Source organism: Crocuta crocuta, unplaced genomic scaffold (genome assembly GCF_008692635.1).
Source record: "Crocuta crocuta isolate KB4526 unplaced genomic scaffold, BGI_CrCroc_1.0 scaffold184, whole genome shotgun sequence".
Lineage (NCBI taxonomy): Eukaryota > Metazoa > Chordata > Mammalia > Carnivora > Hyaenidae > Crocuta > Crocuta crocuta.
This window is the reverse complement of record NW_027530006.1, coordinates 4,206,005-4,233,243: the sequence shown is the minus strand read 5'-3', so window position 1 is coordinate 4,233,243 and position 27,239 is coordinate 4,206,005. Positions and strand designations below refer to the sequence as shown.

The following is a 27,239-nucleotide window of genomic DNA, read 5'->3' as shown; positions in this document are numbered from 1 at the left end:
GCTCACAAGATAGAAATGATGCTTCTTCAGCTACAATTCTGGAATCAGCTAGAGTCATCCCCAAATCTGAAAGCACATGGTAGACAGTTGAATAATGGGAATTTTAGTTGTCATGAAAAAAACCTTTACTGTGAGAGGGGGAAAGATTCTAAATATGCTGTATAACATTTTTGCATTGGGGTGGAAAATATATTTAAAACCAAACTGCATGTAACTCTTTCTGCTATCTAATTTGGGGTGGTAGTATAATTTACATCAGTGGAAAAATGAATATCTCTATACTGGGTCTTTCCACTTACAGAAGGGAAGGAAGAAGACTGACGTAAAACTTCTGCCAGTTGGGTTATATCACCAGAGAAGGGATTACAACTCAAACACTTCCAGAGGCCAGACTTTTGAGTCACACAAACCCAGGAGCCTGGTGGATTCTGGTGAAGAGTAAGGGTCTTTCCTGGCTATGGGGGCAGCCATCACCCCACTTCAGCTTATTGCTGCCATGTTTGATTGGGGCCCCTGTGTTGTCATATCTTCGCCCCCCTTTTTTTGAGAAAAAAAAGCTGAAACCAGAGTTTTATGTGAAATTTATCCATTTTTTTAATATCAGGAAAAAAATAAAGTTGAATACACCATTGAACAAGCTTTTGTGCTGAGCCAACCAAAGCAAATCTTCCAGACTCTGAGATGAATGAGGTGGGAGCCAGCTTAGGTGGGCCTTTCTTTGGCAGAGCACTGAGCTTCAAGGTAGATGACATCTGAGGAGTCTGTGTGTGTGTGTGTGTGTGTGTGTGTGTGTGTGTGTGAAGGTGAAGTGTCTTGCCTAGTCAAATGGGGATATGTCAGTATTTTTGAGGGAAAGGAAAAGCCCAGAGGGAGAGCAATCTTGGAAAACAGAGGGGCAGCAAGTGCGAGGGAAAAAGGTGAGAAATGATGGGCAGGCCAGGGGAGGAGGGTGGGAGGTAGGGGTGTTAGGTGAGGGAGTTTGGGGAGAATCTGGGGTAAGGACTGAGGAAGGGATCCGATGTCCCACCTGCTGCTGGAGCTGAGCAGACAGAAGTTATCAGCTGCCTGAGGTGAGATGCAACTGAGATAAAATGGTAGAACAGGATTCAGCCTGGTGGCTGCCAGAAGACAGAGTCCCAGGAACTCCCAGACAAACTTGAGCGTGCCTCAGGAGGGAGGTACGTAGGGCCCTTCAGTCACTTTTATGTCTAAGGAGCAGGCAAGACTCCAGCAGCTAGCCTCTGTTGGATGAGACAGTACTACCTGATTGGCCCTTGGTGCCTCTGTTTGCCTTTGTTTGCCGTATCTGTAAATTTCACAAAGCTACTTAGCTTAGCTGGGCCTCAGCTTTCCATTATTTTGCTTTTAATTTTTTTTTTTTTTGAGAGAGAGAGAGAGAAAGAGAGCATGAGCAGGGAAAAGGGGCAGAGAGAGAGAGAGAGAGAGAGAGAATCTCAAGCAGGCTCCATGCTCAGTGTGGAGCCCAAAGCAAAAGGCAATGCCAAGACCCCAGGGTCATGACCTGAGCCCAGAAAGTTGGAGGCTCAACCAACTGAGCCACCTAGGCATCCCTTAGCTTCCCTTTAAAATGGGGAATAAATGGGGCACCTGGGTGGTGCAGTCAGTTAGGCATCCGACTTCGGCTCAGGTCATGATCTCTCTCTGTAAGCTCAGGGTCCGTGCTGACAGCTGAGAGCCTGGAACCTGCCTTGGATTCTGTGTCTCCTTCTCTTTGCACCCCACCCCTCCTCCCCTGCTGTGCTCTCTGTCTCTCAAAAATGAATAAACGTTTAAAAAATAAATAAATGGGTAATAATAGCAACTGTGTCACCTCCCTGCCAGGTTCCCCTAGGGGCAGCGGAGGTACCACAGGAGGAATGTTCTGTAAAAGGAGAGAACCAGAATGAGAGTGAGGCATTTGTTGACAGATGATATTCAGTTGGTCTGAGCAGCGATGCTAGTATAATCATAATAGTAACTGAGCACTGACAGCGTGCAGGTTTCATCTAAGCAATTCCCATGTATTACCTGCTTGAGACTTCCTAACATTGGCAGAATCTCTCTCTCCCATTATGTACGGGAAAAAACAGTTTCAGAGAGATACCCTAAGTTGCCCAAGTTTACTTAGCTGGCGACTGGTAGAACCAGGCCTGAATGACTCTGAATATTATATTCTTAAGTGCTCTGTGAACATGTTATTTTGATAATCACTGCTAACATGATGCTGGCCGGTGGGTTGGAGAATATCAATCACATGTGGTTTTAAAAACTGTTAAGTTTGTGTATAGAGGTGGTTCTTATTTGCTAGGATTCTTAAATATCATCTTGGTCATTCATTCAATCACATATCTAGTGAATACCTACTGTGTGCCAGGCGTGGCACTATTTATTAAGAATACTTCGACAGACCAAAGACAGTCTCTTGCCTTCACAAAACTTACAAGTTTTGTTACAAGGTAACTGCAGAGAAAAGTTTTAAACCATTACAATACCAGGTGCAAAAAGGAAGTGATGTGGTCTGAGGGAGGTAAGGACATCTCAGAGGATGCCTAGAGTCAAGAGGAGTTAACCACGGAAACGTGAGATGAGACAGTGTCCCAGGCAGAGGGCATAAAAACAAGTGAGAAAGCCAGGAGGTGAGAGAGAGCTTGCAAGATGGAGGGCAAGAAGGTGAGACCCTATAGCCACCATGCATGGTTAAGGGGCCTGTGGGGAGAAATGATGCTGTGGAGAGGGTCGGGGACCAGATCACACAGGCCTTGTGAGTCATGTGAAGTCATATATAAACATATCTGTATACGTACGCATTGTATATGTTTTAATTTTTTTCCTTAAAAATCAAGCCAGAATCATGCCTAATAGAATTTCTAAAGTTTTATGGAGATATAATTGCCATAGAATAAACTACAGTCATTTAAACTATTCAACTTGATGCATTTGACATTTCTTTCTTTTTTTTTTTTTAAGATTTTATTTTAAAGTTATGTGGGACTCAAATTCACAACCCTGAGATCAAGACGGAGCTAGCCAGGTACCCCATAGTTTTGGTATTTCTAGATAGCTGGGAATCCATCGCCACAATCCAGAGAATCAAGAGAATGAATCCTATCACTCTCCAAGGTTACTCATGCCTTGATAATGTCTCCCTCTTGTCCCGTCCAGCCACTAGCGACTGCTGATTTGCTTTTTGTTACTTTCTATCAGTCTGCTTTTCTAGAATTCTATCAATTGAATGTATCAAGTCAAGGGAATCATACGGTGTGTACATTTTCATCTAGCTTCCTTTACTCAGCATAATTATTGTGAGATTCATCCCTGCTGTTGCATGTAACATGCTCTGTTCCTTTTCATTGCTGAATAAAGTTCTATACTCTTTTGAAATCTATTTTTTTTTCACTTAATATGGAGAGATAGCTGGCTCTAAATCAAAATCAGAATTCAAATACCAGCCATGCCATTAACAAGTGGACAGCCTTGGGCAAGAAACCTTAATATGTTACCTACTTCCCCCAGACCTCAATGATCATGTCTGTCAAAATGGGATCCTAGCAGTATCTGATGGGTAGGCGGTGTTGTGAGTGCTCAAGGGGAGGATGTATGTGCCAGTGCCTAACAGTTGCTCAATAAAAGTCATCAAGAGCAGTATTGCTACTATTATTGTTAGGGTTCACACCTGGCACTTCAAAAACTTTTCTATTTGGGGGGGGTTTGTTTTTTAACTTTTGAGTTTCAATTTTTTAAAGCTTCCTTAAGTAATCTCTACACCCAGTGTGGGGCTTGAACTCACGACCGCAAGATCAAGAGTCATGTGCTCTACCAACTGAGCTAGCCAGGTGCCTGTAAGATATATTTTTAAAAGAGCNTGGGTGTTATATGGAAACCAACTTGACAATAAACTATTTGTAAAAAAAATAATAAAAATAAAATAAATAAAATAAAATGAATAAGAAAAAAAAGAGCACCAGACGCAGGTATGGAAGGCTGATGCAACCCTGAAAGCAGGAAGCAGGAAGTAGAGACCCAGCTCCCTTACTGGTGAAACAAAGGGCTCCAGGGTGGACGGAGCCAGTCAGTTCTCTCACCTCTCTGCTCCCCAGATTCTCTTCCTTGAGCACCTTGAGCACCCAAAGTGGGGTTCGTGGTGGGAAAGAGCTTCAAGATTCTCTATGGCAAGAAAAAAGGGAAGCTGGGTTAACTGCGATCAGTTTGGTCATGCAGACAGGCACGCCTTGTCATTCCAACCCCAGAGCCCCACACGTTCTTTGACTGCTTGCTCAAATAACAGATTAAATCATCTCTAACATGCAATGACTACATTATGCTTAAATAGAAGTGTCTCCAAAAGACAAGTACTGTATGATGTCATTCATATGTGGAATCTAAAAGACAAAATGAGTGAAGAAACCAAACAAAAACAGACTTATAGATACAGAGAACAAACTGTTGGTTACCAGAGGGAAGGGGGTTGGGGAGAGTGTTAAAATAGGTGAAGGGGATTAAGAGATAAAAACTTCTAGTTATAAAAATAAATAAAGCCCTGGGATATAATGTGCAGCATGGGGAATATAGTCAATCATGTAAAAATAACTTTGTATGATAATAGGGGAGAACTAGACTTATCACGGGGATCACTTCATTATGTATAAAAGCATCAAATCATTATGAAGCACACCCAAAACTAATAGGCTGTTGTATGTCAGTTACACTTCAATTAAAAACATAAATTAGGGGAGCCTAGGTGGCTCAGTCATTTAAGTGTCCAACTTCCACTCAGGTTATGGTCTCATGTGGCTTTAAGCCCTGCGTCAGGCTCTGTGCTGACAACTCAGAGCCAGGAGCCTGCTTCGGATTATGTGAATTCCCCTCTCTCTGCCCTTTCCCTACCTGCACTCTGTCTCTGTCTCTGTCTCTCTCTCAAAAATAAATAAGCATTAAAAAAAACCCATAAATTAAAAAAGAATTTTCTCTAGGGTTCACCTGCAAAGGAAGTGTCTGCCTTGTGTCCCAATCACAGTGATATAAAGCCTACAGAAGTTTATCTGCACTATGCTAGCTCTCCAGTGCTCCATTTTATCATCTTCCAGACTGGATGGTCAACAGTAAAGAGAGCCATGTCTCCTAATAGAAATACTCCAAAACCCCCAGCTGTGGAGTCAGGTGAGACCTGAGTTCAAATCCCAGTCCTACCAAATATTAGCTCTTGAACTTGAGCCAGGTACTTTAACTCCTCTCGGCCTCGTGTTTTAAGATTGAAATAATCCCCTATTTCATGGATGTATTGTGAGGGCTGAAGGAGAAAGAGGAGGTATGTACAGCCCTGTGCACAGTGCCTAGCCCAGAGAGTATGCCACACACGAGAGATAACAGGGGTGCCATAAATGTGTGTGTGTTTCAATAAAAGCTTTCTCTAAGCCTTCTGTCTCTCTGTCCCACCTTAAGTCACACCTTGTACAGCAGTCTACCTATTTTAGGCATCTCACCAGCTGGACATGAGGTCCCACTAGGAATCATCAGAAGGAACCAAGGATGCATTGGCCAGGAACTAAGTGGGACATAAAATTGTCTTCAGGAGGAACTGCCATAGGAAAGGTATGTTTGATTAGCCCTGTTTTACCCCAGAGGACTCAGGCCCATGGGTGAGTATCACCAGGAGACAGATGAGGAAGCATGTTGCTATCAGAGAAGTCTGCAAAAGGAAATGGATTGCCCCGAGGCTTCCTCAGCTGCCTACTGTGGACATGTTCAGCATAGGCTTGAGGATCAGGTGCCAAAGATGCGGTCAAGGTGATCCCTGATGTCGGATGTTGGACCAGCTGATTAGCTTTCAGATGGATGCAGGGGAGGTGGGCAGAATAAGGAGATGGTAGACAGGGCTAAGGGTCCCCCACACCCTCGCAGCCACAACAGCACTTCCTCTTTTATTTGTTTTATATATTTGGGTTCGATTGACGAGAAGATTTTGCTGCTAAAAACCAGAGCTGGTTTCTTTCTTTTTTTTTTCTTTTGAAGCCGCTGTCCTGGATGACCTTTTGAGATCTCTTTGAACACTGGGGCTCTAAGTCGATGATTCAAAATTGCCCGAGACCCTGACAAATGAATAGGCAGCTTGTCAGAACTCTTTTGGTGCAAAGTGTCAAAACTCCTCTCAATTTGGTTGAAAGCAAGATGGGGATTCAGTGACTTGAGAAACTTTGCAGGGTGGTTGAGGTAGTTCACAGAACTGATAAAAAAAAAAAACAGAAAAAAAAACACAGCTGTGACAACCATGACCTCAGGGTCTAGACACAGCAACCCAGTGCTGCCTAGACTCCCTCTCTGCTCATCTGACTCTCGGATCTGCTTTTCTAATTTCTCTCTGTGTGGTGGCCTCTGGTTAACACGGTTGCCAGCAGCCTCAACTGTAAGAAAGAGAGAACTTCATGCTCACAGCGTCTGTATATGGATCCCAGCCAGGCCTTAATTATCAACGACCCTCTTTGAATCAATGACCCAGCCCATGATGGGGATGAAGCACTATGATTGGCCAGGCCCAGATTACTCCCTGTAACCATAGCAGGAATGAGCCTTACCAGACTAAAGAAGGCTCGCCGGGAAAACAAAACTCAGTGGTGACTTTCATCTTGGAAGACCTTAAGAAAACATGTGTAGAAAACTTTGGGAAAAATTGTTGGCTCCCTTTAGAGAAGGGAGTTCCAATTTTTAAAAAAGAGTTTATTTATGTATTTTGAGACAGAAAGAGAAAGAGAGAGAGAGAAAGTGCACATGCAAGTGAGGGGAGGAGCAGAGACAGAAAGACAGGGAGAGAGAATCCCAAGCAGGCTCCACACTGTCAGCACAAAGCCCAGTGTGGGGCTCAAACTCATGATCTGTGATATCATGCCCTGATCTGAAATCAAGAGTCAGATACTTAACCAACTGAACTACCCAGGCACCCAAGAGTTCCAGTTAGAAGAGTTCCTATTTATTGAGTATGGATATGAGGTCAAATACATTACATGCATTACCATTTTCAACTGTCACAACAGTGATTTGAACTGGATTTTTATTTTCATTTTCGAGATGAGAAACTTGAGGCCCACAGTGTTCATTAACTCGTCCAGGACCACACAGCTCGAAGTAAGAGAGCTGGGGTTTAGCTCAGGCCATCCGTGTGGGCCTGCATTCTGAGCTCTCCTTCACTCTCACAATGCAGAAGATGCAGACCTTCGTAACGTGTTTGGACATAAATGGAACAAGGTTCTTCAAACACAAATGCCAAGACTGCGGCTCCCCATCTGGGCTGGTGAGAAAGAATACGGACAGGGAGACCAGACACTTGGATTCAAGGCCCAGCTCCGCCTCCACTGCTGATTAGCTGTAGGCCAAAAGGAAGTCTTTTAAAAATGCAGGTCTCACCGTGTCATTCCGCTGTTTGGAATGCTGCTGTCCCCTGGGGACAAGGGCCGCGTGTCTCACGAAGCCCGCGAGTCCGGGCACGTCTGCCTTCCTCCGCAGCTGCTCTGTGCCCCTGTCCCCTCATGACTCTGAGAGTCTCTTACAGGTTCAGGCTTTCCTGCAAACACAGACCCTTGTGTTCGGAATATCTCGTCCCTTCCCCCATTCCGAGCAAGCGCCAACATTTTCCCTTGTGGTTGCAGCTTTTATGCATCACCTTTGAGGTGAAGGCTCCCCCTGACCGCCAATAGATCACGCTGCTCTGGCAAACACCCTCAAGTCACACTCTTTTCTTCTCTCTCAATGAAAGTGAATGATGCTATTTTGGTGGCCACCAGCCTGCAAACTCCATGAGGGCAGAGGCGGCTGCCACCTCCCTCATCTGTCCCGGCAAACCTAGCCTGTCGCTCGGTGCGCAGTGAGAGCCCAGGAAGTAGTGATGAAGGGCTCAGTGAACGTCTGAGCACCCACCTGGGCCTCCTCTTCCCCATCGTGAATGTCAGCTTGTATGCGTGTCACATTTTCTGACTTTAAGAGCACCTGGGTAAAGAGGGAGCTAGTGTCAGTGGGTGGAATTCGGTTACATCTCAGAGGGTGTTGCGTTTTATTTGAAGCCTGTAAAAGAAAAGGCTAGCGGGGGCCATCTGGTCTGGTAACAGGTGGACTCGAAAATGAAGAGGAGAAGTTCACTGAAAAAGCAGCCCTGCCTGTAAAAAACTCACACTCCTTCCCAGAAGAAGGCTGTCACTTGGTTCCTCTCTCTGGCTCTGACATATGTTTCAATCCCTCGCTCCTAAATATGGTTGATACTCGGGGTTGGCTGCCATGTGAGGAGAGCCTCTGTGAGGACTGAAAACAGCTTCTCCGGGAGCAATGATCAGAAGGAAGAACGCAGGGCTGCCGTCGCGTGGCACTGGCTCAGGTCTGGACGCCGGAGGCGCAGAACAAGACACTGGCTCCAGATGTGCTACAGAGGGTCTTCTGAGCCTTTGGCTGTAACAAAGGGCCCAGGTCTGCTGCATGTGAGCATCTGTCTTGCCTTGCTTCCCGGCCAGCCTCTGGAGCCAGGCTATACTCAACTCCGGCGCTGCCCTTCCCGAGCTATGCGATCTTGTGCAAAGTGCCGAACCTCTTTGGGACTCAGTTACTGCAGCCGTACAATGGGCATAGTAACAGTAGCTCCTTAGTATTGTAGTGAGGATTAAATGAGCTAATTTGGGTGGAGTTCTTATGGTTCCTGGCCCATCCTAAGCATCATATAAAAGTTTCTAGCATTACATTTTCAAAAGCCTTCTCAATGCCTACTCTGGCATCAGGCAACTGGACTAGTATTTCTCAGAGAGTGGTCTGTGGGCCACCTGCAACAGAATCACTTGGGACAGAGGTGATATTCAAAATATTAAACAGCAGAAAAGGCAAGGACCTCCACTAAACAGAACTGATAGTCTTTATGATCAGAGAGACCCATACTGTGCCAGGCTTTAAACTTGTAGTCTCTGAACCGGGGCAGATCTGGGGAAAACCAGGGCTAACTAGAATGGCAGGAGAGATAGTCAGGTGTGGTAAAGAGCCATCCTGGTTTTCCCAGGAAGTTCATTGCCAAAAGTGTAACATTCCCAGGCAAACCTATAAGTGTGCTAAATGTGTGCTATTTTAGTTAACACACATCTATATAAAGTAGTATTCATATAGTCTCCTTTTCTGCATAAGGAAACTGAATCTCTGAGAGATTTATAGTTACGTGATCTTGATGAGTTAACTGATCTCTCAGGCAACTAGCCACAGTGCCTAGGACAGAGTAAATGCTCAGTAGAACACAGCTATCTCCACTGCTGTGGTTGTTATTATTAATAATTCAGCTACAATCATTGTTGACCTATGTGCCAAGCACACTGGTAGGCACTGGGGTTTCCAAGATGAATGAATGCCTTGCACTTTAGAAACTCATCTGAGAATAATGGTAGTATACTGCACTAGACACAGTAGTGGCGCGGCTACTCTGTTCTCTGTTTATAACGTTGGTGTCCCAAGTGGCTGGCCCGGGTGATAAAACACCAAGCCAGGGTTCAGGAAATGGGATAGGTGACATTTAAGGATTGGGAATCCCTCACAGAAGAATAACAGAAATGCTTTGATTAAAGATGAAGCCATGTGAAAGGTCACGCCTTATCAGGAAAGGGTCAGCGATTCAGGGTGGCCAGAAGACAGATCTCACAGTGTAGGGAGAGACAAGTGGCAGATAACGAAGTGCTGTGTATTTCTAGTCGGCAAGTGAGGCTCATGAAATCACCAGGCCTCCCTGGACTATGAGCACCACAGCTGAGGGAACATTAGAATGAACCTAAAGTACACATTAGCATTTGGCTGAGTGACTTGAAGTTCAGTGTTTCAAAATCAGGTGATAGATGTGTTACATGGAAATATCTTTAAGATATGTTTTTGAGCAAAGAAAGGAATATAAAAAACAGTATGATTGTATTTTTTGTCTTAAAATAGTGAGACTATTTCATTCAAGTCCACATTACCGTTTACTAGATGTATGATCCTGTACAAGATCCTTAACTTTGCTGCATCTCAGTTTCCCAAACTATAAAATTAGGATAATGAAAGTCACTGCTCCACTGAATTATTGTGAGAATCAAGGAACTAATGATCCACATAAGGCACTAAGCCTAATGCTTAGCATGGGTGAAGTGCTCAATAAGTAATAGCTATTATTACCTGTGCAGAGAAAAATGTCTGGGTTGGTATACATCAAAATAGTACTAATAACTTCTGGATGATTGGATTATACATAATTTTGGTTTACTTTCTTCATGCCTGTGTTTTCTAAATTGTCACAGTGAACATAAATTGCTTATGTAAAAAGAAGGAAAATGAACCTTGATTGTAAGAGTAACGTATACTTATTATTCCTAGCTTATACAACTTAGACGACTTTAGTCACATCAAAATATCTTTCTTTCTGTCTCTCTTTCTTTCCTTTTTGTGCCTTGTAACTGTTATTTGTTTTTATTTTTTTCCATTTTTAAAAATCTAAATCCAAGTTAGTTAACATCTTTCTTTCTTTTTTTTAATGTTTATTTATTTTTGAGAGAGAGCACAAGCAGGGAAGGAGCGGGGGGTGGGGGGGAAAAGGGGATCCCAAGCGGGCTCCGCACTGATGGCAGTCAGCCCTATGTGGGGTTCGAACTCATGAACCCAAGATCGACACTTGAGCTGAAATCAGATACTCAACCAACTGAGCCATCCAGGTGCCCCAAAATAGATTTCTTTAATTTGCCAAGGATTACCACGTTTAAAGTTTTAAAAATGAATGGTTCACTAAATCCTTTTGGTTTTGTTTCATAAGTCACTCACAAGAACTGAAACTTTCCAGTTTGTAAGTTATTTTCCATTAAAGATTAAATTAAAAACTAAAGCTTTACATTGATAACAGTTGTGTTAATGAGGGAGGGGCGTGGGGCATAGGCAAAATAGGGGAAGGAGATTAAGAAATACAAACTTCCAGTTATGAGATAAATAAGTCATGGGTATGAAAAGTAGAGCATAGGGAATATAGTCAATAACATTGTAGTAATCTGCATGGTGACAGATGATAAATACACTTCTCATGGTGAGCATTTTGTAATATATATAATTGTCAAATCACCCTCTCCCTCTGCCACCCCCTGCTCCTTCTCTCACTCAAAAATAAAATAAAATAAAATAAATTTTTTAATATGGGCTGATTACACATTAAACTATAGTGTCATATCAAAAATTTAGCTTTTAGTTATTCTGCCACTTATAGGCACCTTCAGGCCTCAGTGAGCTCTTTGGTAAAATTAGAGGCTTGAGTTTGATGATTTGTAGCATCTTTTTGTTTTCTGCTTGAAAATGCTGTGATTCTGGACATGACTACACCAAAACAAATTCTGCCTGAATTTAAAGTAACTCATTTGCACCAGCCCATATTTTCCCAAATGATATTGACCTTCAATGAGTAATTTCATGGAATGAATTCTTAAGAAGCAAAGAACATTGTTTACTGGTTATTCATTGTGCCAAACATGATCCTAAACACTTTGCATATATGATTTAATTTGGCCTTCACAACAATTCTGAAATGTCATACAGTAGGCAAATAAAGACATCCTCCCCAACTATGTCTACATCCCACTCCTTAGAACCTGTGAATACATTAAGTTACATGGCAAAGCGGTATTAAGGTTGCAGATGGAATTAAGGTTGCTAGTCAGCTGGCATTGAAATGGGAGTTTACCCTGGGTTACCCCACTGTAGTTGCGAGAGTCCTTATATGTGAAAGAGGGAGAGAGGAGAGACAGAGTCAGAGAAAGAGACATCATGACAGAAACAGAGGTCGGGAAAACGCAACTGCTGGATGGCAAGGTGGGGCACCTCAGTGGCTCAGTCAGATGAGCATCTGACTCTTGATTTAGGCTCAGGTCATGATTGCAGGATCATGGGATTAAGCCTTGTGTTGGTCTCTTGTGCTGAGCATGGAGCCTGCTTAAGATTCTCTCTCTCTCTCTCTCTCTCTCTCTCTGCCTCTCTCTTTCTCTCTGCTACTCCCCCACTTGTGTGCACATGTTCTCTCTCAAATTAAATAAATAAATAAATAAATAAATAAATAAATAAGAAAAGCTGTCATGAACCAAGGAATGTGGGTGGCCTCTGTAAGCAAGAAAACAGATTCTTCCTTAGAGCCACCAGGAGGCAAACAGCTCTGCACAATACCTTGATTTTATCCCTGGAGACTAGTTCTGGACTTCTGACCTCCACAGCTCTAAGGCAATAAATCTGATTTGTTTAAGCCACTAACCTCTTTCAGTAATTTGTTGCAGCAGCTATAGGAAACTAATGCAGATAGGCGATATGAAACTAATATACTGAGGAAGACACAGTCAGAGGCAATTTTAGTGACTTGCCTAAAGTTACACAGCCACAAAAGGACTAAGTCAGAATTTGAGCTTGAGTGTACTTGGCTTTAAAGCCCATGCTCTTAACTCCTGCACTGTATTTTTTGAGTGCCAGGTGTATGATAGAATGTTAGACTGCATAGGCCACAAAGATGCATAGGAACATAGTGCCTGGTCTGGGACTTTATAAATCTGCAGAGAGTGAAACAACCCAATGGTATTAATAATTACCTCTTACCGAAATGACTGAGTGCCAGGCACCATATATAATATATATATTATATATACATATATTATAATCTTTGCACTATTACTCTTATTGTGAAAAGGAAAGATGTTATCATCTCTTTTGGGCTGAATTTTGTCCCCCCTCCCACCTCTGATTCGTATGATGAAGTCCAACCCCTAGTAACTCAGGATGTGACTGTGTTTGGAGACAGAACAATTCAAGAAGCCATTAAGATAAAATGAGGTCATATGAGTGGGCTGTAATCCAAACTGACTGATGTCCTTATAAGAAGAGGAGATTAGGACCCAGGTAGATAAACAGAGGGTAGACCATGTCACCCACAGAGAGAAGATGGCTGACTACAAGCCAAGAAGAGAGGCCTCAGAAGAAACCAACCCTGCTGGCACATTGATCTTGAACTTCTAGCCTTCATTGATCTTGAACTTCTTCTAGGACTCTGAGAAAACAAAACTGTGTTATGCTAGCTGCTCAATCTGTAACATTTTGTTATAGCAGCCCTAGCAAACTAAGACATCATTTATTAGAGATAGACTTACTCTTAGCCAAACTTCATACATTGTAACTAGAAGAGTCTGCTTTGGGTTTGAGTGGCTAATTCTAAGGGATGACAGAGGAGTTTATTGGTAATTTATCTCCTCTAGTCAATCCATGTCCAACCACTTGAGTAAATCTTGGGTCTCAGCACTCTAGGAGCCCAGTAGGACCTCGCCAAACCTTTGCTTTTCTTATCTCCATTACTCAGGCTCCCTGAGTCATTCAGTGTTATGGCTCCCACACTTCCACTCAGGGTCTAGCCTTTTCTTTCATTCACTCCCTAGTGTGGTTTCTCTGTGTAGTACCCCTAAGGGATGGAGCCTGATTCTTAAAGGCAACATGGCTAAGGACTAAGAATTGTGTACAGTAGTCTGGTCTTAGAATGAATTATCTAGAAACAGACTTTTCACAGCACATAGACTGACCTTCTGTTGGTGAATCTCTTTACCTCCTGTAGCCTTCTCTGCCAGGGTCCCTATTCTTTTATTTGAATGTATCAGTTTGTAGCAGTCAGGAAAGCCTAGATTGTGCTTCAGCAACAAGCATCCTCCAAATCTCATTGGATTAACCTACAATCAAGTCTCTTTCTTGCTCATGCTATGTGTATAATATTGACAGCAGTAGTCTCTGCTTATCATAGTCACTGGGGAACTCAGATTGGTGGAGGCTTCATCTACATTTCATTGATGGTCCAAGCAGGCCAAGAGAGTGTGAAAAATCATACTGACACATACTAGCCTTTGCCTAGAAATGACACACAACACTTTCACTCACATTTCATTGACCAAGGCAAGCCAAATATGTATACCTATGTCAAAGGAGATAGAGAAGTGCAATCTTATCAAGTGCCAAGAAAGAGAAAATGCAAATAAATGCAAACAGTCTTGATAACCACTATGGAAGACACATTTGACCATCAGTAATTGTCCACAAATGGGTAAAACAATGAGGACATTAATTATTTTATATAGCAAGGAGCCCAAATATCAGGGGGTGGCTGGTATAATTCACTCACTAATCAGACACCATCATCCAATACCCATGTTCCTTTTGTTTTCTGCCCTACAATGGCAGAAAACAGTTTTTTGCCTCGACCTTGTAGAATGGCTCTGCTCATGGTCTGAAGATGGCTGCCTTCTTTCAGTTACTGCATACAGATGACAACACTCAGAGGTAGAAAAGGAAACATACCTGTCCTATATCCCTCTTTTAAAACAGCAAAAACCTTCCCAGAGTTTCCTGAGCAGACTTCCCACTCTCATTGGCCAGAACTGTATCATGCACTCTTGTCTAAACTACCTGCTGGACAAGAAGATCAAGACTCCCAGGACTGGCTTAAACGAAACAAGATTCGTTTGCTGAAGGGTCCAGTTTTTCCTGTCCCCCCAAATAAGGAACATAGACACTTAGAAGAGAGTGAACCAAACTGTTTCTGAGATAGAAGGAGTATGGAATCGCAGCTGAGTTGAAAACTAACAGTGGCTGCTGCCTCAGCCTCCAGGAAGGGAGACATCAGTGGGAGGAGATGAAAGGAAAAACCATTCTGAATCTTCACATTAAACTTATGAGGTAGGTTTTCCTGTCTTGTTTCACAGATAAGAAATGTGGCATTAGATATACATCAGACTCCCAAGTCCTACTTTACTACACTGCCTGTTTACCCATCAAGTACAATTACAGAGTGGAATGTCAGAATTAATTTTTTTTAAAGTCCTTTAGGGAAGAAGAGGTGCAACAGCCATCAGCCCTGGTACAAATAGGATTTCCATGATCCAATTGGCTAATTGCTGAATCCCTTTCTGACGTCAACCGAAGATTCCTTTTTGAAAACTAGGAAGAGTGCCCACGTTGTGGCAAGGAAAAAAGAGCAGGTGTGCTAATCTGCAACTATATCCAGGGCTAAATTTACCTAGAAAAGGAATGACGCCAAACTGTCTTTGAAGCAACTCTCCATTATTCTAGGGTCAAAGCAAAATGTCTTAGGACTTCCACGCCACTGGGTTTTGTTTTTTGTTTTTTTTCATTAACCTCATCTCCATAAAGAATATTGGCATCAATTTAGAATTCAGCCCTTCCCTCAGCCTTGCTGATAGACACACTGATAAATGTCCGAAAACCCCAAACATGAGAATCCAGTCAGTGTGGTAGAGAAATGGAGAAGCAGGTCTTAGGAGGGCCCCAAGATAGAGCAGAGAAATGCCCACCAATGTGCTAGTCTTTCTTCCATGTTGGACTTCACAGCTTGCCCTCAACTGCACCCCAGTCCTGCCTGGGCAGTCCACTTCAAACCTCTGGCCAGATCATAAAGAAGCCCAGGATCTGATCCTGCTCACCTCTAATAGGTGGCCCTATCTTTTTTTGGAGACCCTCTTAAAGTACCAGCATTGAGTGAAGCACTACATCACACATGATTCTTACTCCAACCCTTGAAGGGCAGCGGCTTTCCTGTGAATGAAGCTTAAGGAAGCTAAGCCTGAGCCACCCATCCAAAGTCACAATGAAGTGGTTGAACTTGGATTTTATCTCAGGTCTGGTTGCAGATGTAAGAGCCTTCCCTGCTAAATCATACCTCTTCTGTTCACTTGAAGGACTTGATTTTTTTTTTTTAACTCTCCCATGAGAATTTTACCAGGTATAGATATGGATATGACTATCCTATATCTGTTCAGAGAAATTGCAAAAAAAAAAAAAAAACTTGCCTCATGTTTTAGAGCTACTTAGTATTAATAACTACATATTAAGTAGTGGAGTCAGGCTTTGAACCAAGGTCTGAATGGCCCTACATCCAGAGCTCCCTCCATTCATGAATTGTCTCCCCCTGTGCATGAGCCGCTGATCCTAGCATCCCCATTCCTAAGTGAAACTTCCACCTACATAGCCAACTTCTTTACAATAGAGAATTGCCATATTTTAAAAATTGTTAAAGAAAGGATTATGTTTGCCATTCCACGCTGGTTTTGAGATATGTGTGTATATAAGTTATTTCTCTCTTTGAAATCACTCCAGGTTTTCTAAAGGAGTCTTTTGTTATTAAAAATGCCCCATCTATTTTCTCAAGGTCTCTTCAGGTCAGCACATTTAAAAAAAGAAAGACTTGAACTTGTCATTCAGCTCTCGCTTCGTGTGAATCATAACAGGACGCTACGTGGGGAAACAGCCTAGTTCTAGGAACTGGTAATAGAAGCTGGGGTTTGTCACCTTCATGGGTGCATCTCAAATCCCACTTGGGTGCTTCTGGGACTCATGCGATGGTGACCCAGCAGGGAACTGAACAATTGGGTCATGGCCACCTCAACAGACAGAAGGCTCAGTCGTGCGCGTGCGAGCGCGCGCGCGCGCGCACACACACACACACACACACACACACACCGCCTCTATGACCAGACCCCGGGCAGAGGCCAAAAAACAGAGAAGAGTATTCAGAGGAATGGCCTCTCCCTCCTTTTAAGATGATATTTTTAAATCAGGGATCATAACAACTATAATAACAATAGTGGGCAACACTCATTGAACACTTAGCTATGATTTTTCTCCTTGGTATTGTTGTTGCTATTGCTATTCCATTAATCAACTAATTTGACCATCAAAATACTCTATAAGTAGCAATTATTCCTGCAACAAAGTGTGGTACTTAAGATATCAAGCTGCAGGGGCAGAGACCTAGGTTTGACAGGTACTGTCACCTCTAGCTGGTCATGTAGGTCTAGGAAGTTACTTCAACTGGCCTCAGTTTTCTTCATCTGTAAAATGGATACAATAATAGTACCTGTTCCATAGAGCTGTTGAGAGGATTAAACAAGATCATATATGAGAAACCCTTAATAGCACAGTTGCTGGCTTAGAATGGAGAGCTCAGTGATTAGAGGTGATAATTAGCTATCAGAAGCCAAATGGTGGGATACTGTTGTTTCCGTGCCTTTAACAAGAGCTGGACTTTTAGGGCCACTGTTCTCTGCCAGCTCTCTGTAAGCACCTAAAATGACCTGAGCTTTGCAACAGTGATGATCCAGGAGGAAAAAATAAAAGAAGAAATCTCTAGAAATAAACTGTGATTTCTTGCCCATGAGCCAGAAAATGGTACTCAGGTGTCTCACTTGGTGGATTTTAAAATGCTTGGCAAAGGTTTGTTTGTGTGGTAGATGGGGGGGCAGTGGAGGACGCACGTAGCTGGAGAGGAATCTATTTTTCAACTTTCGTTTCTGCCTGAGACTTGGTAGCAAATGCATTTTCTCACCAGCAAGATCAAAGGGATGGTACACCTGACATTGCTCATGGCATTTTGCTGGACAGCAGGGAGGAGAGGGAAATAAATCAAAGTATTTGCTACCACAGTCATTTGCGTCTGAGAGGAGAGGATGACATAAATCTCCACTGTGAGCTAGGCCTTGAAATAGGGTGAGAAATTGCTGCAAAATGAATATTCAATCAAGAATGTCGGTGGCCTGGTTATCTTAAGAGTTGAGTTAGGCTATGATCTGATTATCTTTTAGAACAAACCCAGTAACCCCACTCTGAGTTTTTCAGCTCTTTCTCTCATCCCATCCAATTTCTCTTCCAGCTGACATCTACTGAAGACTAACCGTATACCAGGCACTGGGCTACATATCGGAGGATATGGGGTAATGCACTCGATGCAGTATCTGCCCTCAGAAGCTTCCAGTCTAGTGGGAGAGATGGACACGGAGCAGATTCCTACCTCAAAATAACTGCAATTGCATGAGATGTGAAGACACCAAAGGCTAGAAACTGATAAGGCTGAGCTAAGTGGGAGGGCCCCACACCTATCCTGGGGGTTCAGGGACAGGCTCTCCGAGGAAGTGATGTTTGAACTGAGACCTGAAGGGTGAGCAGAAATTAGCCAAGCAAAGAGTGGGCGGTGGGGATGTGGGTGGGGAAGCTTAGCATTTTCGAGAAACAAGGAAATGGCCAGTGCGGCTGGAGCTCAGAACACAAAGGGAAGAGTGACGTGATGTGGAGCTGGTAAGGGGGAAGGAGCCAGGGCTGGCCTACTTTCCTCTTGCTGTGCATGGCTCCCGGTGAGTTTTGCCATGTCCAGTTCTTAGAGAGGAGAAGACCGGCCCGCCCTTCCTGTTATGAGGCCACAGGTCTGCGGGCCAGCAGAGCGCTCCCCTGGGTCGGGTGGAGGCCTCTTCCCCATGCACCGCGGGGCCCAGCAGCCGTTCAGCCCCACTGTGGTGGGCCTGCATGGCTTTCTCCTAGGATCTCAGCAGCCCCCAGGCACGGCCACCTGTGGTTTCAGGAGCATTGGTTCAGTAACAAGGGTGATCTGCTTTCCTCTTCTTGTGATGGATGCTGCCTGTGGTCTTGCGTCCCTTTACCGAAGCCAAGTCCCTGCTTCCTACCTGGGCTCCAGTATCTGGTTCCTTTTCTCTATATCATTCTCGATAGTGAGAACGGTACCTTTTACAGAGCCTTCCCGGTCAGTTCATGCAAATAGGGTCGATCTGTGCCTGCTTAGCATCAAGTACCCCCCGGGGATAAAAGGGAACAGAACTAGACAGTCTCACTCTTGAGCAGCTCACAGGCCCCCCGGGCCCCATGCTGAGTACCTTACCTATGATCTCCTCTCACCCTCAGAACAACTCCATGTGATAGGGACTATCATTAGTGCCCATTTTATAGATGAGGAAACTGAAGCAAAGGCAGGTTATAAACTGGCCCAAGGTCACACTTATCAGTGGAGGGGCTGAGATTTGAACCTGCCTAATCTTTAGACCCACATTCTTTTTTTTTAAGAGAGAGAGAGAGAGAGAGCACGCTTGTGCTAGTGGGAGAGGGGCAGAGAAAGAGAGAGAGAGAGAACCCCAGGCAGGCTCCGTGTCGCGAGTGCAGAGCCAAATACAGGGCTCGAACCCACGACCCATAAGATCACGACCTGAGCCAAAGTCTAGAGTCAGAAGTTTACCAGGCTGAGCCACCCAGGAGCTCCCTAAGGCTCACATTCTTAACCAATACCCTCTATTGTCTCCACTCTCTCTCTCTGGATTTCTAGAAGTGTCCTTCACACTGTGACTGTTCAGCACTGGTGCCTTGACCTGTGGGTGCAATCCTGCTCGTCACCCCCATGTTTCTCTGTGGCGACAGCTCCCCTTCCTGTTCTTACGTGCGCTATCGTGTCTTGCAGGGCCTCTCCAACCGTGTCATCTGTTGGCCTAGTTTCCTGCTGTCACTATGTGTTTCCCCAGCATTGTGTGCTCTTTGGAGCTGGAGTTTCACCAGCTGCCTGAGGTTTAGCCCATCATTCAAAGGGGCAGGTTTTTTCTTTTTTGGAGCTAACATCATTCCTTCCGCCGCTACCCCCTGGATTCCCAGCTGGGTGATAGTGTGCTGCATTGCGGTAAAGCCCCCCAAATGTCTGAAAGACCTGACGTTCTCCTAAGAGCTGTGACATCAAGAAAGTCTTTCTCAAAGGGGGTGGCACTATCCTCATGGGATGCTTCCTTGTGAGGTTGCTTTTGTTTACATAAGGATGGCAGGGATGTGGAGGTGGGCATGGAGGAATCTCATGTCCTACTGGCTTTGGGAGCCAGGGAAGGACAGGACTGTGGGACAAAGAGTTGCAGTGTGTCCCTTCAGGACTTGAAATGTTCCACTAGACATACTCACAGGTGAGAACTTATTTTTCATTATCTTATTATAGACCCTCCCTATTTTTTTTCTATATAAACACAAATACCAGTATTTTTTTTTACTTTCCTTTATTTAAAAATTTAAAAATTTTTTAATGTTTTATTTATTTCTGAGGGAGAAAGAGGGAGAAGGAACATGATCAGGGAAGGGCCAGAGAGAGAGGGAGACACAGAATTGGAAGCAGGTTTCAGGCTCTGAGCTAGCTGTCAGCACAGAGCCTGATGCGGGGCTTGAACACAAGAACTGTGAGATCATGACCTGAGCTGAAGTCGGACGCTTAACTGACTCAGCCACCTAGGTGCCCCTATTTAAAAAATTTTTTAATGTTTATTGATTTTTGACAGAGACAGAGAGAGAGTGAGCAGGTAAGGCCAGAGAGAGAAGGAGACACAGAATCCAAAGCAGGCTCCAGGCTCTGAGCTGTCAGTACAGAGCCCAACGTGGGGCTCAAACTCACAAGTGGTAAGGTCATGACCTGAGCCAAAATTGGATGCTCAACCGAATGAGCAACCCAGGTACCCCAGTATGGTTTTGATAGCCACCAAGCTTCCAGGGAAAGCTACTACAGTATACATGCAAGCAAGCGTCTATCACTTTGCTAAGAGTTGTCTACCATTTTGGAGAATAACTTCATTAACAGCAGTACCACACTCGGGACCTGAATCACTAGTGCCACATCATTGCCTCAGTCTTTACTAATAGCTGCCTCATTTGTGGAAATTTTATGTATGCCTCTTCAGCCCTTATTTGGCAGTAGCACATGTAAAGCAAAATGACCAACTCTCTGTTGAGTATTGTCTCACTCTTCTGAAATGCACACGTATTCATTAAAAGTGGGTGCAAACATTTGACTTGTCACTGTCTTCTTGAATCATCTGAGCATTTTCATACTGAAATGCATATTTATATTGTAAATCATAGCTTTTATTTCTTTCTGATATGACATTTAGAGCAACATACTGACTTTTAGAAATGTTTTGTGGGTAGATTATACTTTCTATGAATTTTGGTTCTGGAGAGTAGAGGCAATGTTACAAAAATATTTTTTTAAATTTTTTTATTTGAGAGAAAGAGAGGGAGAGAGAGAATGTGTGTGTTCTAGAGGGGGAAAGGGGCAGAGGGAGAGAGAGAAAGAGTCTTAAGCCCCAGTGTGGGGCTCTATCTCAAGACCTGAGCTGAAACCAAGAGCCAGACACGTAAGCGACTAAGCAATCCAGGCACCCCTGAGAAACATTCGTTTTCAGAAAAAGGAGCTGTGATAGAACTAAAAACTCGAGTTTTAAGGAAATGAGAATGAGAGTTTTTTTGTTTGTTTGGCTGAGGTGTGTGTGTGTGCATCTGTGTCTGTGGGCGCATGCGTACACATGGTTTTTGGTGCCAGAATTTATACACCAGATAAATGATAATCCCATCCATGCTTTTTTTGGTAACTAAGGACTTATTTTATTGGCTATATTTTCTCCAAAGACTTTTGGTATTCTTCTCTTGGGATTATCTTCAGAAGCAAGTCAAGATATTCTTTTTCCTCCCCTCCTTGAGAATTTTCTAGGGTTTTACTTGTTGAAAAAGGTTTTGTTTATTGAAAAGAGCCAACAGGTTTTCAGAGCAAAGTTTTGAGATCAAGGTCAGTGATCAAGCTGGATGGCAATATTCTTGATCACAGACAGTGAGGCTTGGGGCAGGGATTGTGTTTGATCCATCTTTACCTCTCCACAGCACTTGGCACATGACATACAGTAGATGCTCAGTATTGGGTTGAGCTGAACTTTGTCAAATATGTGATGTGAGAGCTTGGGGTGAGAGAACTGAATCAATGCATGTGTATAGTACTGAATTTAAATGATACACAAGTGGGTCATACAACAAAGTGAAGCCTCCTCTGGGTGTCAGTGAAAACATTTAAAAGATGGTATGTATCCTTTGGATAAATTCCTAGCAGTGCTATTGCTGGGTCATAAGGTAATTCTATTTTTAATTTTTTGAGGAACCTCCACACTGTTTTCCAGAGTGGCTGCACCAGTTTGCATTTCCACCAACAGTGTAGGAGGGTTCCTGTTTCCCCAAAGCCAAGAGCACACTGATACACTGTATGTTAGCTAACTTGACAATAATTTATATTAAATAATAAAAAAAAGATGGCGTGACATGAGCACAGTCCAGCAAGAGTGAAGGCTGGCTGTGACCCGTGCCCACATTGGTACATTCCAGTTGAAAATTAGCCTTGCTTCTCCCTCTCACTCAGCTTGGGAACCTCTCTTCCCAGAGGTAGAAGTTAGAGGGGTAATGGTGAGTTTTGAAAGTTCTCCTCTCCTTATAGCGAACGCTGTTAAAAATTTGGTGATTCTCTTTGCGGGCTTAAACTACATCCGTGGAAGGTGTATGTGTGTGTAAGGTGGGTATGTTCATGGAGAGTGATAAATATTTTCACATATGCCTTCAATGTAGAGAAAAGGGATTCAGGGCATCTGGGTGATTCAGTTGGTTAAGCGTCTGACTCTAGATTTCGGCTCAGGTCATAATCTCATAATTCATGACTTCGAGCCCCATGTCAGGCTCTGTGCTGACAGAAAGGAGACTGCTTGGGGCTCTCTCTTCCTCTCTCTCTGCCCCTCCCCCACTTGCTTATGCTCTCTCTCTCTCAAAATAATATATAAACTTAAAATTTTTTAATAAAAAAAGAAAATCAATACTCTTCTAAAATGTGCTCTTTTCCACTAAAAAATATTTTTAAGTTTATTTATTTATTTTGAGAGAAAGACAGAGCAAGCAGGGGAGGGGCTGGGGTGGGGAGAGAGAGAGAATCCCAAGCAGTTTCCACACTGCCAGCATGGAGTCCAAGGTGGGGCTCGAACTCAGGAGTTGTATCACAGCCCATTTAGAACTATGTTGTGATCAAGTGTTTGAGTAGCTTGGTTCTGAAAGAAGTCCAGAACAAGAATGCCAAAGGGGTTTTGAAGATAGGAAGAGGGCAATTTTAATGACAAATAATATGATTTCATATATATGAGTTCTTATGGTGCACTTTTCCTTCTCTTTTGAAATGTACTGGAACTTTGGAGTTGGTTTGATTTGAGTTCAAGTAAGTTTCACACCCAGTGCAGGGCTTGAAATCACGGCCCTGAGATCCAGACCTGAGTCAAGATCAAGAGTCAGACACCTAACTGACTGAGCCACCCAAGCACCCCTGGGGCGACTGTTCTGAAGGCTAGAAATAGTGTGATGGTTTAAAAACTGGAACGAGAAGGCTGCTTTAGATAGAATCATCAGGGAAGACCTTTCTGTGGTGAGGACCCCTGAATCAAGACCAGAGATCATGCAAAGGCCCTGAAGTAGGAATGGGCTTAGGGTACCTGAGGACCCACATGAGGAATGACAGCTTTGTGACCAACCAGGAGAGTCCTAGGAGGTGAGATCAAACAAGCAAGCAGGGGCCAGACATTGTAGGGTCTTGTAAGTCTACAAGAACTGGAAGAGTCGATTTTGTTGTAAAGGAAGTGACTTGTTCTGATTTGGTTTTAGAGAAGGACAAAGGTCAAAGCACAGAGACTACTTGAAAGTGATTGCAGCTGCCCAGGCCAAAGGAGATTACAGCTCAGACGAGGGAGGTGCGGTGGAGATGGGGAGATGTCAGTGGATTCGAGATCTTTTTTGAGGTAGAACTTTTAGGATTTGCAGATGGTGTGATGTGGTGTGCATATGCCTGCACACGTGCGTGCGTGTGTGTGTGTCTGTGTGTGTGTGTAAGGGATCACTAAAGGACCAGAGCCTAGGGTTTGGGCCTGAATAACTATGTGGATGGTGGTGTTATTTATAGAAATAGGGAAGATGGGCAAAGAACATGCTTGGGAGGCAGAGGGGTCGGGGAAGTGAGAATTCTGTTTTGGGCAGATTTATTTTGAAATGCCTCTTTGATGCTCAAGTGTGATATCAAGCAGACAGATAGATAAATGCAGAGTTTCAGGGATGGGTCTGTCCACATACGGTTATGTTTAAAGCCAAGGGAATTGACATTGGAAGGTGGCTGGCTGTATTTTCCAGTTTGTAAACATCTGTACTGAAAAGTTTCTGAGTGCTAAGAAGAAGAACATAAAGAGAGCAGGGAGGGGAGAGAGAGAAAGATAAAGAGTGCACGGGTCCAATGGTATCTCTTGGCTATGCTTTGCAACAAAATAAGTGTTTGGTCACAAACACGTACACACACATGCACACACACACTCCACAGCCACAAATGACAAGCTGCATACACAAGTCACATGGAAGATACACTCATGCTCAGTCTCAACCCCAGACCCCGTGTCTTCCTCAGCTGCTGCTGAGTCCTATACTCACGACTTGTACCAAACTTCCATAACCTGCCAGTGCCTGAAAGGAGAAAGCATGGGGGCCCCTTCTGCAGAAGGCAGAAGGCAGTTCTGGATCCAGCTTCAGAAACTCTGGCCTCCTGGCTGGTCAGAGAGCAGGACTAGTATCAGCATGTGGACAAAGCCGTATGCTGCAACAAAAGACGGTTCAAGAGTCTCCGCTGCTTCAGGCAGCCAAGAAAAATCATGCTTCCTGAAGAAACTTTTGCTGGACTGAACCTGTGACTTTGGATGAAGAGGAGCCCTGGAGGAGATGATGCTGCACGTGGCATCCCTCTGCGACGATCTGTGGCAGCCCTGGTGCTGACAGAGGCTGCCCCGGAGATGATCACAGAGCTCACCATATGTGAGCCATCTGTAGGTCAGACTGCTCGACACATAACCATCGTGAACCAGAACATGAACTTGGTGTGAGCCTTGCTTGTCCATGGGACTGGCATCTCTGGAAGAGCTACAGGCACAGCTTTCCATCACAGCCCCTACAACCCCATCTACTTTGGGGAGCATCCTCTGTCCTTTGTGAGGCTGTTCATGGAGCATGGAGCCAGCATCCGGGCCCACGACTCTCTGGGAAACATCATCTTGCACGTTCTCATCCTCCAGCCCTAAAAAATCTTTGCCTGCCAGATGTACAACCTGCTCCTTTCCTATGATGGGAGGAGGGACCACCTGCAGTCCCTGGACCTTGTGCCAAATCACCGGTGTCTCCCCCCTTCAAGCCGACAAGAGTGGAGGGCAACACTATGCTGTTCCAGCGCCTGATGCAGAAGTGGAAGCACATCCAGTGGACGTATGAGCAGCTGACCTGCACTCTCTACGACCTCACAGAGATCAACTGCTGGGGAGAGGACATGTCCTTTCTAGAGCTCGTGGTCTCCCCCAAGAAGCAGGAGGAGGCTCACAAGATCCTAGAAGAGACACCAGTGAAGCAACTAGCGAGCTTCAGGGGAAGAAATATGGTTGGTCAGTGGTTCCTTTATGTTCTGGGTGTCTTGAACCTGCTCTTTGTGATCTGCTATAGCTACTGCCCCCTCAAGTTCTGAAGTGGCAACTGCACAGATTCTTGAGATCACACCATTTTCCAACAGAGACCACTCCAGGAGGACTTTGTGACTCACCAGGACAAAATCTGGCTCGTGGGGCAGTTGATGACCATCACCGAGGTTGTCATCATCCTGCTCTTACAGACACTGAGCATCTTCAGGCAAGGTGCCTCTTGTTATTTTAGACAGACTGTCCTCTGGGGGCTGTTCCATGTCCTTATCATCACCTATGTCTGCACAGTGCTGGTGAAAATGGGGATGTGGCTGTCCAACACGAATGGGAGATGGTGCCCATGTCCGCCATCTTGATGCTGGGTTTGTGTTGTGTTATGTACTTGGCTTGAGTAGTCCAGCTGGAATCCTCTGTGCTTTCACTACCATGATCCAGAAGATAATTTTTGTGGTTTTTGTTTTTGTTTTATGTTTATTTATTTTTGAGAGAGAGAGAGAGAGAGCATGAGCGGGGTAGGTGCAGAGAAAGAAGGGGACAGAGGATCCGAAGCAGGATCCACACTGACAGCAGAAATCCTGATGCAGGGCTGAAATTCATGAGACCATGATGTGAGCCAAAGCTGGATGCTTAACAGATTGAGCTGCCTAAGCACTCATTTTTATTTTTATTAATTAATTTAATTTAATTAAAGTTTAGTTATTTAATATAAAACAACCGAAGTGACTCAAACATTCTTCTCAAGCATATCATTTTTCTTTTTTTTTTTAATGTTCATTTACTTATTTCGAGATAGATGGTGTGTGGTGTACAGGAAGAGGGAGAGAGAGAGAGAGAGAGAGAGAATCCCAAGCAGGCATTGTGCTTTCAGTGCAAAGCCCAACAGGGGGCTCAGTCCCACAAACCATGAAATCATGACTTGAGTCGAAATTAAGAGTTGGACACTCAACCAATTGAGTCATCCGGGTACCCCTTTATTTTTTTTTTAAGTAATCTCTACACTCAATGCAGGGCTCAAACTCACAACCTGGAGATCAAGAGTCACATGCTCTACAGACTGAGCCAGCCAAGTGCTCCTAGAAGATGATTTTTGAAGACTTAATGCCTTTCTGTCAGCTGATGGCTTTGTTTTTTCTGGGATTTGTCTCAGCATTCTATGTCATTTTCCAGACAGAGGACCTAGCCAGTCTGGAGTAATTCCATGACTATCCATGGCACTGTTCAGCACTTTTCAACTTTTCCTCACCATCATTGACGGGCCTGCCAACTATGATGTGAGCTTGCCCTTCGTGCTTGCCATGGTCCACTTTGCCTTTGTCATCATCGCCACACTGCTTATGCTCAACCTATTCATCACCATGAAGGGTGACACACACTGGCAGGTGGCCCATGAGCGGGACAAGCTTTGGAGGGCTCAGATCCATGGCAATTCTGGAAAGGAAGTTCTCTCACTTCCTGTGGCCTTGCCGTGGGATCTATGGATGCAGGTATGGGCCAGGGTGCTCACTGGTTCCTACAAGTCAAGAACCACCATGATCAGAATCTTTTGCAGGTGCTTTGCTATGTGGAAGCTATGAAGAACTCAGACAAGGAAGATGGAAAAGAGCAACTTTCTGAGAGATAGCCCTCTGTTTTTTGTGATTGAAACTGGGACCCTAGGCAGAGCCTCCCTGGTGGCCCATCCGCTCCCCGTCCCAGACCACACCTCACAGCAGTTGCAGTCACCAACTTTGTGGCAACACCCTGGGACACATGAATTTTGGACTGGATCTTGGCAAAGGGAATGGAGAGGAAAATATCACAAACAGGTGGGCCTGAGTGGGGAGCAGTTAACTCTCATGCCTATTAATCATGGGAGGGGGTAGACAGAATGATTCTAAAAGGCCATGTCTCACTTCACAGCAGCATTTCTGGAGATGAGCAATGGACATCAGTTGTCCCACATTCTCCTGGGCTCCTGGAAATTTCACCTCTTGAGAAAAGAAGGTAACTTTGCAAGTGAAGTTGTACTTGGCCATTAAAGGCATGATGTAGGAATGCTACACTAATGTCTGGACCAGCCTTCTTTGTGCTTAATGTGGGAAGAGCCAGGCA

General features: G+C 44.2%; 1 non-coding gene and 1 pseudogene across 1 annotated transcript; one reads left to right on the top strand and one right to left on the bottom strand.

Annotated features, from left to right (window-relative positions):
- Positions 1-3,762: 3,762 nt before the first annotated feature.
- TRNAK-CUU (transfer RNA lysine (anticodon CUU)) lies at positions 3,763-3,835 on the bottom strand. The gene has a single exon. It is a non-coding gene; the product is annotated as a tRNA-Lys (tRNA).
- Positions 3,836-24,168: 20,333 nt separating this feature from the next.
- On the top strand, positions 24,169-26,963 carry LOC144231313 (transient receptor potential cation channel subfamily V member 5 pseudogene; annotated as a pseudogene).
- The last annotated feature ends 276 nt before the right edge of the window (positions 26,964-27,239 follow it).